The 12,161-nt window shown below is 42.5% G+C and overlaps 1 protein-coding gene across 1 annotated transcript in view; it reads left to right on the forward strand.

Annotated features, from left to right (window-relative positions):
- Window positions 1–11,838: 11,838 nt before the first annotated feature.
- Window positions 11,839–12,161, forward strand: part of trabd2a (TraB domain containing 2A) — a 52,085-nt gene continuing 51,762 nt past the window's right edge. The window contains exon 1 of the mRNA XM_020081543.2: window positions 11,839–12,108. The gene's annotated coding sequence lies outside the window, so the exon portion shown is untranslated. The remainder of the gene's footprint in view (window positions 12,109–12,161) is intronic.

Here is a 12,161-nt window from a genome sequence, read left to right on the forward strand (position 1 = left end):
GCCGCGTGTCTGTTTTTCATTCAACACGAAGACCAATCTATAAAAGAGTTTTCTCATGATATCAGTTTCCACCCTGAGTTGGTTCTTGTGTCTGGTTTCAAAGATACACACACAAACTATGATTGAATCAAGCCATGACCTCAACCCACTGCCTCGGGGGGTAAATCCATTATTGGTTCACCAAAACAAATTGAGTTACAGCAGCTCTAACTGATACTGTGATGACAATAAGAACAAATAACACTCAATAATCGGAGCTTTCCACAGTAGTGCCAGTGTTCAGAGTCAAATGTTCACATTCCTCCATGTTTCAGTTTCTCTAAACGACATGTAGCTGGTGATGTTGGGACAAATATCAGAATCCACAGATCTTCTAACTATTTGGACGCAATAAAAGTGATTTAGCTGTTGAGTTGACATTTACACATTTATATTTGTTTCATCCCTTAATGCACGTTGGGTGTGGCCTTTGTTCTAAATTGTGTTTGACACGGAAACTTGAGGATAAAAACGTTCCTGATCCAGCAGCACCGTCTTTAATGTGTTGTAACAACTCTCACAAACATTCCGATGATGATGATATATTCTGTCATCATTGTGCATCACCAGTGCGTCACGTGGGTTCTGATTGTCAGTATCTGTTTCTCTGCTGACTCCGTGCACACACAAACCCAGACGAGCCCGGCCTGGGAAACGAAGCCTGCTCGGCCCTCGAGGCTGCGGACGCAGGAACTTCCCTGTATCAGTGTCCCTTCCTTCATTCCTCAGAGCGTCTCTTCTCTCTAACCTCAGCCTCTGGGTGTGTCCTCCTGACGTGTCGTGGCACAGGGCCACAGTCAATAAAAATACACTTCTCTGGTTACTCACTCACTTCTGGCATGATGGGTCTGGGTGAAAGGAGATGATGAAGAGGATTGTTACAGTCCATTGTGTTGGTGTCATCTTCCAAAGTTTATTTTACCCCAAAAAGTTTCACTCCTGAAAGTTTAGGCAATGAAAGGAAGTCACCTTTATTTTGATTATCTGTGATGTTACTTACGACTTTGGACATTTGGTCAATTTCTGGAAATACTTTATTTATACATTTAAAACTGGACCGTTCTCTGTGTAGATGAATATAATTATTCATGGTTTACCACATCCTGTTATGATATGTCTTAAGGACAGATGTAGAGAAGATGGAAAGTATAGACGCCGACATTAAAACAGACAACAAGAATAGCACTCTGTATAGTGCAGGACTCTGTTATGGAAACCACATTTGAATTCACTAGAGCCGCAATTTATTTTAGTTTTAGTTTGTTTTTCATCAAGATCCATGAATTATTCTTTGAGAAATCCAGATTCTCATCAGATTTCATGAGTTTTTCTCTGAAACAACATCCTTCCACCGAGTTTCGTGGTAAACCATTGAGTACTTTTTGTGTAATCAACCAACAAACCGATGTTGTATCTGATCGTTATTTTTTAAGTTAAAAAAACTTTGAAACATCACCACAAAAAAAAAAAAAACGGGACAAACATCACTCACATGTATTGAGTCAGTTCATAAACTTCTTTCTTTTAACCAACATCTGCAGAAAATCGTGTCTGTATGACCCTAAAATCACAAATCCCCTTTGCTCCCGTTCCAGCTCCACTTTGTTCCACTTTGTCATCCAGCTTTCAAGAATGAAAGTATCAGACGAGAGGGGGAAAAATCATCTGTGAGGAAAAGTCAGTGAGATAATGAAATAACAGCCCAGGCAGACGGTGAGTCATGAACTTCATGAACAGGGTGGACAAGCGGCAGCACGGACATGATTCCACTCCTGTGGTCCAGACACAAGCTCCTGCTTCTTGTGCTGTTATTTCAAACACCACCACACGGTGTCTGATTCATTATTACTCAGACATTTGGTCGAATAACATGGAGATGGATTAATAATGTGAATGAAGTTATAAAATCCATACTGTAGATGCGTTATGAGACTTGCGCAGCATCAGAGTATTTCATGTTGTGTGGTTTGGATGGAGAGTGAATGGTCCTTCTGTTCAGAGTCCACTTTTTAAGAAAATAAGAGAAGTTTGACACGTGTAGTGCAATGTCAGCTACTTGGGAAAAAAATGGAAAAAATTGTACAGAGCAGCAGTTTTACAGAACATTTTTTCTCTTACCAGTAAATGTCAGCGTAAGAACATTGTTTTCAATATCCAAAGAAAATGTTGTCATTGATCCCAGATGTTTTTCTTTTTTTTTTGTTTCTCAGTATTGAAGTAATTACAGAAACATTCCACCGGGAGGAAAATCAGAGCAAACGCACGCTGTCATTTCCCTAATGAAAGAGCCTGTTATTATTTCTTCATAACTTAGTGCTTGGCTGACAAAATGGGCTTTATGACACTTTCAATTTACATTTCAATCACACTGGTGGGGTGGGGGGGGGCAGTGGAGGTCTGATAACACAAGGCTCTCATTGATGCACACACTCCGGCGCACACACACAATCAGACAACACAGATCAGGTGGTGTTTCAGCGCCTTTGGACTGAAGCCTGGCGGATACATGACCTGCGATTTTAACACGCACCCGTGGACACACAACCTCCATCACACACAGACACACACAGGACACTTTAAGGCAACCTCTCCACTTTTGCATTATCATTTCTGGCAATACTTCAGTGAGACACAGGTGAGCGGTGCACGGGAGGGAAACTGAAACCTTATGCTCGGCCTGTTGACGCAGTCGGAGAGTAAGAGGAAAGCAGAGTGGCTCTTAAGATTGGCTTGACCCCCCGTGGACGAAGAGTAGAGCAGAGATAGAGGGATCGAACAGCGTGACTGACAGTCACTGAGTAGAAGAGACCGTGGGTTTTATGAAACACTAAAGGCTGCTGCACACTGAGGACTTTTTAACTATGAATCGATTCAGGAACTCCCCAACGATTGTCGGAAACATCAGGTCTAAAATCGGCCTGATTATCCTGTGGTGTGCAGCAGCCTCAACACGCAGGTCAAACAAGGATATCACAGAAATTGGAAAACCAACTTTATGGCCAAAGTAGAAACATGGAGATATTTAAGATTTGTTTTCTAATTTGGGCCACTGTGAAAGTTTATACATGACTTGAAACAGCGGTGCACGGGTTTCCCAAAGATTCATATTGTGCTGATTAAAGTTGTGTTGAAACATTCAGGACTAAAAATCTATGAAACAATAGAAACATGCTCTGTTTTAGACAAAGTGATGAAAATATGCACTTCTGATATTTGTCAAACAACAATGGAGCCTTCAAGAAACTATTCTTTGTAAAGATTCCACATGTAGAACAATGTGCAGCTCTGTGGCTACAGTGTAAAACAGCACTCTCACGATCATTGGTAAAACTCAACGATGATACAGTACATAGCAAAAATATTTATGTATATATGATGTATAAGTATTGCTATACTGGCCGTGGTAAATTCCTCAGCAGGTACTCAACATTATCAACTTGAAGCCCAAACAATAACTCATAGTAACAGGCCCGACTTTGGAAACAGTGAGACTCAACTTTATCTCATAAGAAAAACTTGTTTAAAGGGACCAGTGGAGTTTTTGACCACTGGAGGTGCTAGTGAGCAATGATTTTGAGAAGGCTGGGAACATTCGAGTTGTCAGACTGTAGCTGCAGAGTCAGAGCTACTTGCCTTAACGCTGCTAACCATCGCCCTGCTATTGTCACCAAAAAGTTGTTACACATTTCTGATCCGTATTTAGCGCACATTAGCTCAGAGGGAGAACTTCTTTTGTTTAATATATCAAAGGGATGTAACTGTCACCCAGAACATCCCATTGAACCCTGTTCAAACATCTTCCAGCTCACTGAAGAGTTCCTTGTTCCTTTGTGCAGCAAATATGATTTGATTTACAAAATGCTTTGTCGGGTACAACCCACATACCAAAACCACTACATGATGGAGAGTGATGTAAAGAGAAACTTTGATTATATTTCTGGTGGTGAATCATTCTCCAGGTTTGAGGGTTAGATTGCAAATGTTTTATCATTGCCTGGAAAAACAATGTGGCTGATATGAAATGGTTTTCACCACTGAGGCCGATCACATTTTCTTCTTTCGACAACACATTCCAGTTGGTTTGTCTTGGTCCCAATGTTGTGGATTAATTCTGCATGTGAAGGACGTCAACAGCTGAGAGCTACAGTAAAAACAGAATTAAGAAAACTGCTGTATCCTCCGGTCGCCATCTCCTTGAGCAAGCAGCTCGATGTGAAATGACCCTCTCATCCAGCTGCTTCATCAAAGCTTCATAAAAATAGTGCATGTGGGCATTTATCTTTTAACTGCACTACATGTACAAGTCATCAAATTCAGGTGCGGCCGATACTGTACAGAGTTGAGTCTCTTGTCTTTTTCAGAAAAACCCACACGTACCAACACACAAAGGCCGACAGCAGAAAAGCACCAGAGGGATGAACGACTGAGTGATCTCCACGGTATTTGAGCCGGAGTGAGTCACACTGGGTGACCACTGAATCAAAGAGCTGTTTGAACAGCTGCATTCCTTCACACTCCTTCATCCTCTCTCTCTCGTGCTGTGCAGTAACACCAGCTCGGGTTTTGCCACTGATCCAAGGCTATTCCATCCCCCCACCCCTCCACCATCCCCGTCCCCAGCCCCGGCCTCGCAGCTCTCGTCCTGGTGTGATGGCGATCAAGCTTAATGGAAAAAATAGTGCGTAAGTGAGTAAAGTCATCGTTTCGACCGCGGACAGTTGTCTGATAGAAGTCCAGCACAAAGGTGAGACTGAGAAAAGCAGCTGCTTCACGGAGCCGAGTCATTGTGTAGCTTTCATCTCTTTTCACACATCCAGCCTGAAGACCTGACTCAAGATAACGTTGATATTTGTGATTAAGCTGAAGAATCAGTCACGTTCACAACAGCAGGAGAAGCTCCGGAGCCTTCAGGTAAGAGTGGTGCTGGGTGGAGCAGCAGGAGTCAGGACATGACTTCGGTTATCTTTCCGGTTGAGATCTTCGTTTGCATATTCTTTGGGTATGAATCCTCTTTTTCATCTTGAGATAGCTTTATTCTTTTAGTTTTTTCCGTTTTGCGTCCATCACACTATTAGAGTTGTCCCCAGGGGCAGGCAGGAAAAAATCCAGAGATCGTCCGGAGCATATTTGCATTCATCTCTCACTGATATGCACACTGGTTTGTTTTGTACTCTAATGAAAAATGATCATTTATCCATTTCTTTGGGAAACATCGTCACCCAGGCACCTATTTGTCTTTCCTTGACAGTCGGCATGATGCTTGTCAGAGACGACCCATGACGGCTACATGTGTGTTTCGCTCACCCTGTCTGTGACCTGGCAGCCACACAGTCTGAGGGGACCACCCTGAAGGAAATCATGGTCTACTGTGTTGCGTTATTTTCTTTTTTATCACAGACAGGAATGAATTGCTGTCTTGAGATTTGATTGTATTTCTAAAGAGGTTTTTTTCTTTTCGAATTGTCTCACAGGCCGGATCAAATTGTCTTGCGGGCTCCATGTGCCCCGGAGATCGGCGGCTCCCCCACCCCTGCTCTAAGTTAATGATGACAATACAGCCAGAACCTCAGACTGCGCATTAAATTCAAAAAACTGTTTCTGTTTCTTTTGGCACGCTCCTCCGGTTAGATCCCGGAAAGAAATGAAGCATGAGAGTGTCTCCATTAAAAAGTCATCTTTTGACTCATATTTTATTGTGACACCAATTACTCCTGTAACTGTGACCTTCAGCAGACTGACGGAGGGAAACCGATGAGACCTGTTTCCTTTCCAAAGAAGCTCTAAATGAATGAAGATGTTTCCATGGCTTTTAATGACGGCTGGAATTGCAACACAGGAAAAACGAGCCAAGAAAATGTCCGCAGATATATTTGTAATTAACATCTTACCTTTCTGAGTGGATCCTCAGGGAATATGTTCTATATATGAATCTATAATCCGAGGATAAATTGTTGGAATATTTAACTGTGCTCTGGATCTGATCATTTGAAAGAATCTACTGTTGTGTCGCTGCAGCAATAATACACAACAGATGTCCTTCAACTAGCAGCTCAGGTAGAAATAATCAAGAAAAATACAGAATACAGGGACATTTGTGATTGTAAATATTTGTGCCTGGAGATTTTATAAATGAAAGCTAAAAGCACGACAAGCCTGGAAACTGCTGCAGTGCAGGTCAGCGTCAAGATCAACACCAGGAACTGTCAGCTCTGACTTTGAAGCCTCTGGCAGCGACAGCCAACTGAGACGTGAGCTGAAGCATGTCATCATGAAAACTAATGGTCTGAACACACGTGCACATCAGAGGCAGAGAGAGACGGTCTCATTGGAGCGGGCTGGAAGTCCAGGGTGGAGTTGGAATGATAATAGTAGGAAGGATAATTTTTATTTTCTTTACCTACGTCTGACTTGGAGCAATAAACAACTCGTAATCAACTTTTGACCTCAGCTGGAGACGAGGAGACGATGGGCTGGATTTCATATTTTGTCCTGATTTTTTTATGAGGCTTCTCTAAGTGGAAATAGAAAAAGTGGAAATGTGTCATGTTTCTTACGATAAACCAAGAAATTAAAACCAGAATGCAACAAACTGTCATGGTCGGCAGATACAGACATCAAAACCTCAAATATCCTCATGCTCATTCTGGATTACTTATAGAAAAGGTCATTGAGACCATCAGATGTGTGTGTATCTGGTACGTGTGTGTGTCTGCCCACAGCCGTCAGGACACCCTGGATTCCAGTAAGTGCTTCATACCATTTCTGCTTTGATGCTGTGAGTAACGGCCCAGTCACACGACCACTTCCATCACAGCTAACCCAGCAGTCACGCCTTCTCCAGGCGGCGTGTCGTTTGCCATTAATGTCAAGTTTGTGTTTGAAACATGACGCTGCAGATGTTTACAAGAAGCAGAAAACTGAACGTGTCGTGAATATCAAAAACACCAATCATGTGGTTTGCATCCCTGCAGGAAACACACTGGAGCCAAGTTATCTCCAAGGTTTGTTCTCCTTTGTCGGGAAGGCACAGATTAGAATAGATGGGATTACTGTAAGCAGCACAAAAACATCATTTAGAGAATTCATCATCATCATCTCGAAAAAAAGACGACGTCATTACAGACGTCAAATCTCCTGCGATTGTTTTATTGCGTCTGATTTTGAAAAAAGCTCCAGAATGAATACTGTTAAGATAATTATCAAAATCCAGTTTTGTCTCTGACTCACTTCAGAGACAGGAAATTTCAGGAAGTCTCTATTTACTCAGATTACAAAGATCAACATTTGTCCTGTATAACACATTCAACCCAGGGTAACCCGGTGCGGTTTACACAAACAGTAAGACGTCTCAGTGTTGTGGTTGTGGGAGATTAACAAAACTTCCTCGAGCAGGAAGCTGATCCCAAATCAGGATTTTCACGATGAGGTATCACACACTGGTGTTTTGATCTTTTATTTGATGGCAGGTAATAGTCAGTGTAGTGGCAGCGTTCAATCCTCATGTTATCATTCACCTGGTAGTTCACAGAAAGTCACTCCTCCTCTGTGTCTCCTGTGCAGCCCGCTCTCTCTGCAGCTGCACATGTAGAATGCAAATGTCCAAGTCACTTGCTGTGGACATTCTCTGGACTTTCTCCTGCCAGCCCCCTTGTAAAAACTCTGAATAATGTCCGAATGAGCCCATGTGAGAATACGGCAGGAGATTTGCTCTGCAGCAGAATTTACACGTGACGTCCTGCTTCCTGCTGAGTTTTTCAGGTGCGAAAGGCAAAGTCCGGAGAAAGTCCAGATCCCATTGTGTGGACATTCTTCCGGAGTTCATGTCTGGACATGCCTTGTTGGTGAAAGTTTGGCCAGACACCTGTCAACAATCAGTGTCGGCTTTCATGTATCAACAGAACCAATTTGACGTCTGCCTCTGACAACGCTGCCGTGTTACACTTTGCAGGCTGACAGGTTTTGACAGAAACTCTCACTGGACCGGTGATGCCAAACTGGACTGAGTCTCTGGATGATTAGATGGACTGAGTCTCCAAGTGACCATACGATACTTTCTGGCAAGATGATCTATTCTTTTACTTTTCTTACTGAGAGATCACGCTCTCTCTGTCAGCCGTGACATTTCTAAATGTATATTCTTGTGAGTGTTTTGTCTGGTTGATTGGAGTTAAAGCAGTTTTCTTCTGCAGCAGTGATGTCTGATCCACAAAGATACGTGTATTCCAGGTGGATGTGTATTCTGCTTGAAGCAGTGAGGACGAGACTCAACACCAGCTTCACAGATAGTTTCTAAAAAGACTAATTAGGATGCAAATAACAAAATGTTCAGAAATAACATTAACGATTAAAATTATGAGGGTGGTTATACGTCTGAAACCTTTCATCACAGTTCAGTTTGGCTCTGAGAAGTAAAGGAAGGTGAAAATGCACTGAAAACACAAACCTGTTAAACACAACCATGAAGAACAAATGTACAATATTTACCTCTCAGCCAACCATGTGTCTGATACGATGCAGAACGTCCACATTAAAATCTGTCAGGAATAATTTCTAAGGATGTAAGAGCAGTGAAACAATAAGTGGTGATTTCACAGTGTGAAATCCTTTTGAAGATTTTTCTAAAGAGACAGAACGAGACACCTCAGAGGACCCTGGTTCTGTTTGATCCTCACAGACACTTTAAAGTGGAAATGTACAGATGCACGCTCGTATCACTGCGAGGTCACTGAAACATGCTTCAAACACAAACTGCTGAAGGAAAACAGCTGCTAGTGTCAGTTTATATATTTGGACATAATGTAACATGTTGAGGGTCGTGCAAACACAGACTTCAGTCAAAATAAATCAAAGACAAAACGGAAAGAAATTATAAAACGTGGGAAACCAAGGTACTTATATAATGAGTTATAAAGCAGGTAATGGTTTGTATAAAGAAGGACGACAGCTCCCCAAAAGTGAAGCCACATCATCCCGTCCAATGGCTGGCTGCAGTATTCATATACCCTGCCTCCTCCATGTTAGTGGATGTAGCATCAGCCAAACTAAAAAGTAAATAGATGCTTTTTTTCAAAGATGTTTTATGTCATTTCAGATGATCACACTGATGCATGTTCAAGTGTTATTTTGTGATCTGTGATAGTCGTCCACCTTAAGGTAACCTTCATTTAAAAAAGGGTATGACCAGAACATACTTTTCTTTTACTCATCAGCACCATCTGTGTGTGTGTCATATGGGTTCAGACTTCTGGGACATATTTGATCTAATATGCGACAGGGTGATGTTGCCGGTTAGTGAATTCCTGACCCTGAAACTTGACCCCACGACTTCCTCCTGACCCTGCGTCTATAGTTTGAGTGAAATGTGTGGTTTCAATTTGCTGTGAAGAGCAAATGATGACGTATAAAGCAGCAGGTAACAGGTTTTTACCTCAGACATATGTGACATATACACACAGAGCCGGAGAGGATGTGGGATAAGTATTTATATGAAACAGCCTCTGTGGGCTGAATGGTGGGATAATGGAAATAAAAAACAGGTGTGAGTGTCTCGCTGTTTCCCTGTGTGTGTGTGTGTGTGTTGTAATGCTCATCTGTGTTTGTGCCTTTGTATGAAGGTAAAACGAACACCTGCAGCCGCTTCCTCTTTAATGTTTGATAAGGTTGAGAAACGGAAATTGGACACACACACACTCACACACTCACACTCGCTCTTAGACAACCAGTTCACAACCATCATGATGTTTTTGTAATTTCATCGTACGTCTCAGCAGCACAGATTCATGGACTCTGAGCAGAAGACATTTAGAGTAAGCTGTTTAAAGACAACTGACATTTTCTCCACTTGATGAATATAAATTTGTGTGTGAAGATATTGATTTTCTGTGTATGAGGAGTGACGAGGGTCAAAAGGTCGGATCTGAAGGACACATTTTTAGGAACAAATGTTTTTGACACCAATGTGGCCTGTGCAGGTTCAGACAGTGAAGACAGAGGAGCCACCTCTGCAGTCTGTGGATGTCGGAGAGACGCTTTGCAGCCTCCATCCTCTCCTCCTGCCTCCTCTTATTCGTTCTTAGTCTTACAGAAATCACAATGAATCACTGAGCCTGTTATAAACTCAGAGCAGCTTCAGTTTTAACTAAATAGAAGAAGAGTGAGCAGAGCTGGAGAACATAACCTTTTCCACCAGGGGGAGCTGTATGAGATCTCTGTAAAGTTGGATTGCCTGATAACGAAGTGTCCATATTTCACATTAATTTGCTCATTAACATTTTAAACCTGCTCTTTAGATTGTGCATATGCATTTTAACACTAAACAATTTCCATTCATAAACGTGTCACAGTGCACGTTTCTATTAGAGTTCGTTAACAGTAAATGAATGAGTCGGTTTCTCCTCCTCGTGCCGCAGCCTCGTCGTCGCTCCACCAGCTCTTGTTGTTGTGTGTCTGCAAACAGCGGAGATTCTTTCTCTGCGTAAACAAACAGGTTTGTATTTACTCAGACGTTTGACGACACAGACATGTGCTCGCTGCCCCCCCCCGTCCTCCCCCTCCTGCGCGCCAGGACGTGGGACGGTGCGCAGCGTAGAACCAGAGCGCATAGACCGGCCTCCTGGAGCAGATACACCCCGTGTGTGATCTTTAAAATGACCCGAGGACTTTTTTATATCCATGCATTCATCAGAGTGCAGTCTAATGCTGCATCAATGCGGTTTTCATTAGTAGAAAATTAAATATTTTTACTTTAATTTCTGCAGCTGGTGGTTGTCTTCATACTGGAAAAAGTCGTGATAGCATATATTTAGTTTATATATGTCAGTATAAATAGTGATGCATCTTTAACACATCCATTGATGCAAGGAAAATAGGCTTACAAAGATCCTGCATCGGAATAAAATAAATAATTAAGATAAAAGTAAGAATATGTATTGTATTACAACTGAGACCACAGCATTTATAGGCTACAAACAATAACTTTATATTTGTTTAGCACTTATCTAAACAAGGTTACAAAGGCCCTTAATGAATCCATGGCAAAAAATGAATGAACTGAAATAAAGGATATTCAGTTCAGTTCAACTTTAAGCGCCAAATCATTAAAGTCCATGAAAGAATATAAGGAGATTTTACAAAGAAAATCTGCAGAAGGAATAAACTACATTTGGTCAACACATGGTGAACGACCTGCCCGGGCCCAGCTGCTGCTGCTCCTCGTTAAACACGCTGGAGTTGTTCTGTGGTTCCCATGTCTGTGCTCGGATGTGTGGCAGAGTAACAGGCGCTGTTATTGCTGGTTTTCTCATGTTAATGCCTCCAGTTTGTAAGGCATTAACTACCAGGGGTATGATAATCTATCCACGGGATCTCCACTGGCACCCGGGGTTGTCTGTGGGCCTCCCATAGGGTGACAACAAGAGGACACGTCTGAAACTAGAAGTAAGAAACGGGTGAGATAGTATGAGTTGGTATCAGGACTACAAGCTTATCAATCAGGAGGATATTGGTCAAATATTGGCATTAATCGGAGGTGTTATTCTCCCATAATCCTGATGGTCTAACACCTTCAGTTATAATGGTGCAAATGGGACTTTACGCATCGGGGTGGGGTGTTGTTTAATCATGTTACTGCTGCGTGTGTGTGTGAGAGAGAGAGCAAGATAGAGAGGGAGGGAGGGAGAGAGAGAGGGGGCAACCCAAGGGGTAGAGGAGTTGCCTGACGCACGCACAATTACGCACGCTCGCACACACACACTTCGGAGTGAGAGAGAGAGAGTGAGAGAGACAGAGAGAGGCAGATACAAACAGTGAGGACTTGGCAGGCAGACCGAGCAGAGTACGGAGAAGTTTGGTTTGCAGGTTGTTTTTTTTACCCCTCGCCTGTAAAGTTTGCGCAAACGCATCCTCAGTAACAGAACAACCGGTGCCAAAAACTAACAAACAGGAAGGAGACAAACTTCCTCTAATGTGGCTTCAGGTGCGTTGACGCGTCGTGGACCTGTTGATCCATTTTGGCTCACTCAAACTTTTGGATACACTCCTGAGGAAGACAATGCACTCTCACAGAGAGAGGTGAGTGAGTGAGTGTGTGTGTGGAGAGAGAAGCAGTGTGACCGTGCGTAAAC

Source organism: Paralichthys olivaceus, chromosome 18 (assembly GCF_024713975.1).
Source record: "Paralichthys olivaceus isolate ysfri-2021 chromosome 18, ASM2471397v2, whole genome shotgun sequence".
Classification (NCBI taxonomy): domain Eukaryota; kingdom Metazoa; phylum Chordata; class Actinopteri; order Pleuronectiformes; family Paralichthyidae; genus Paralichthys; species Paralichthys olivaceus.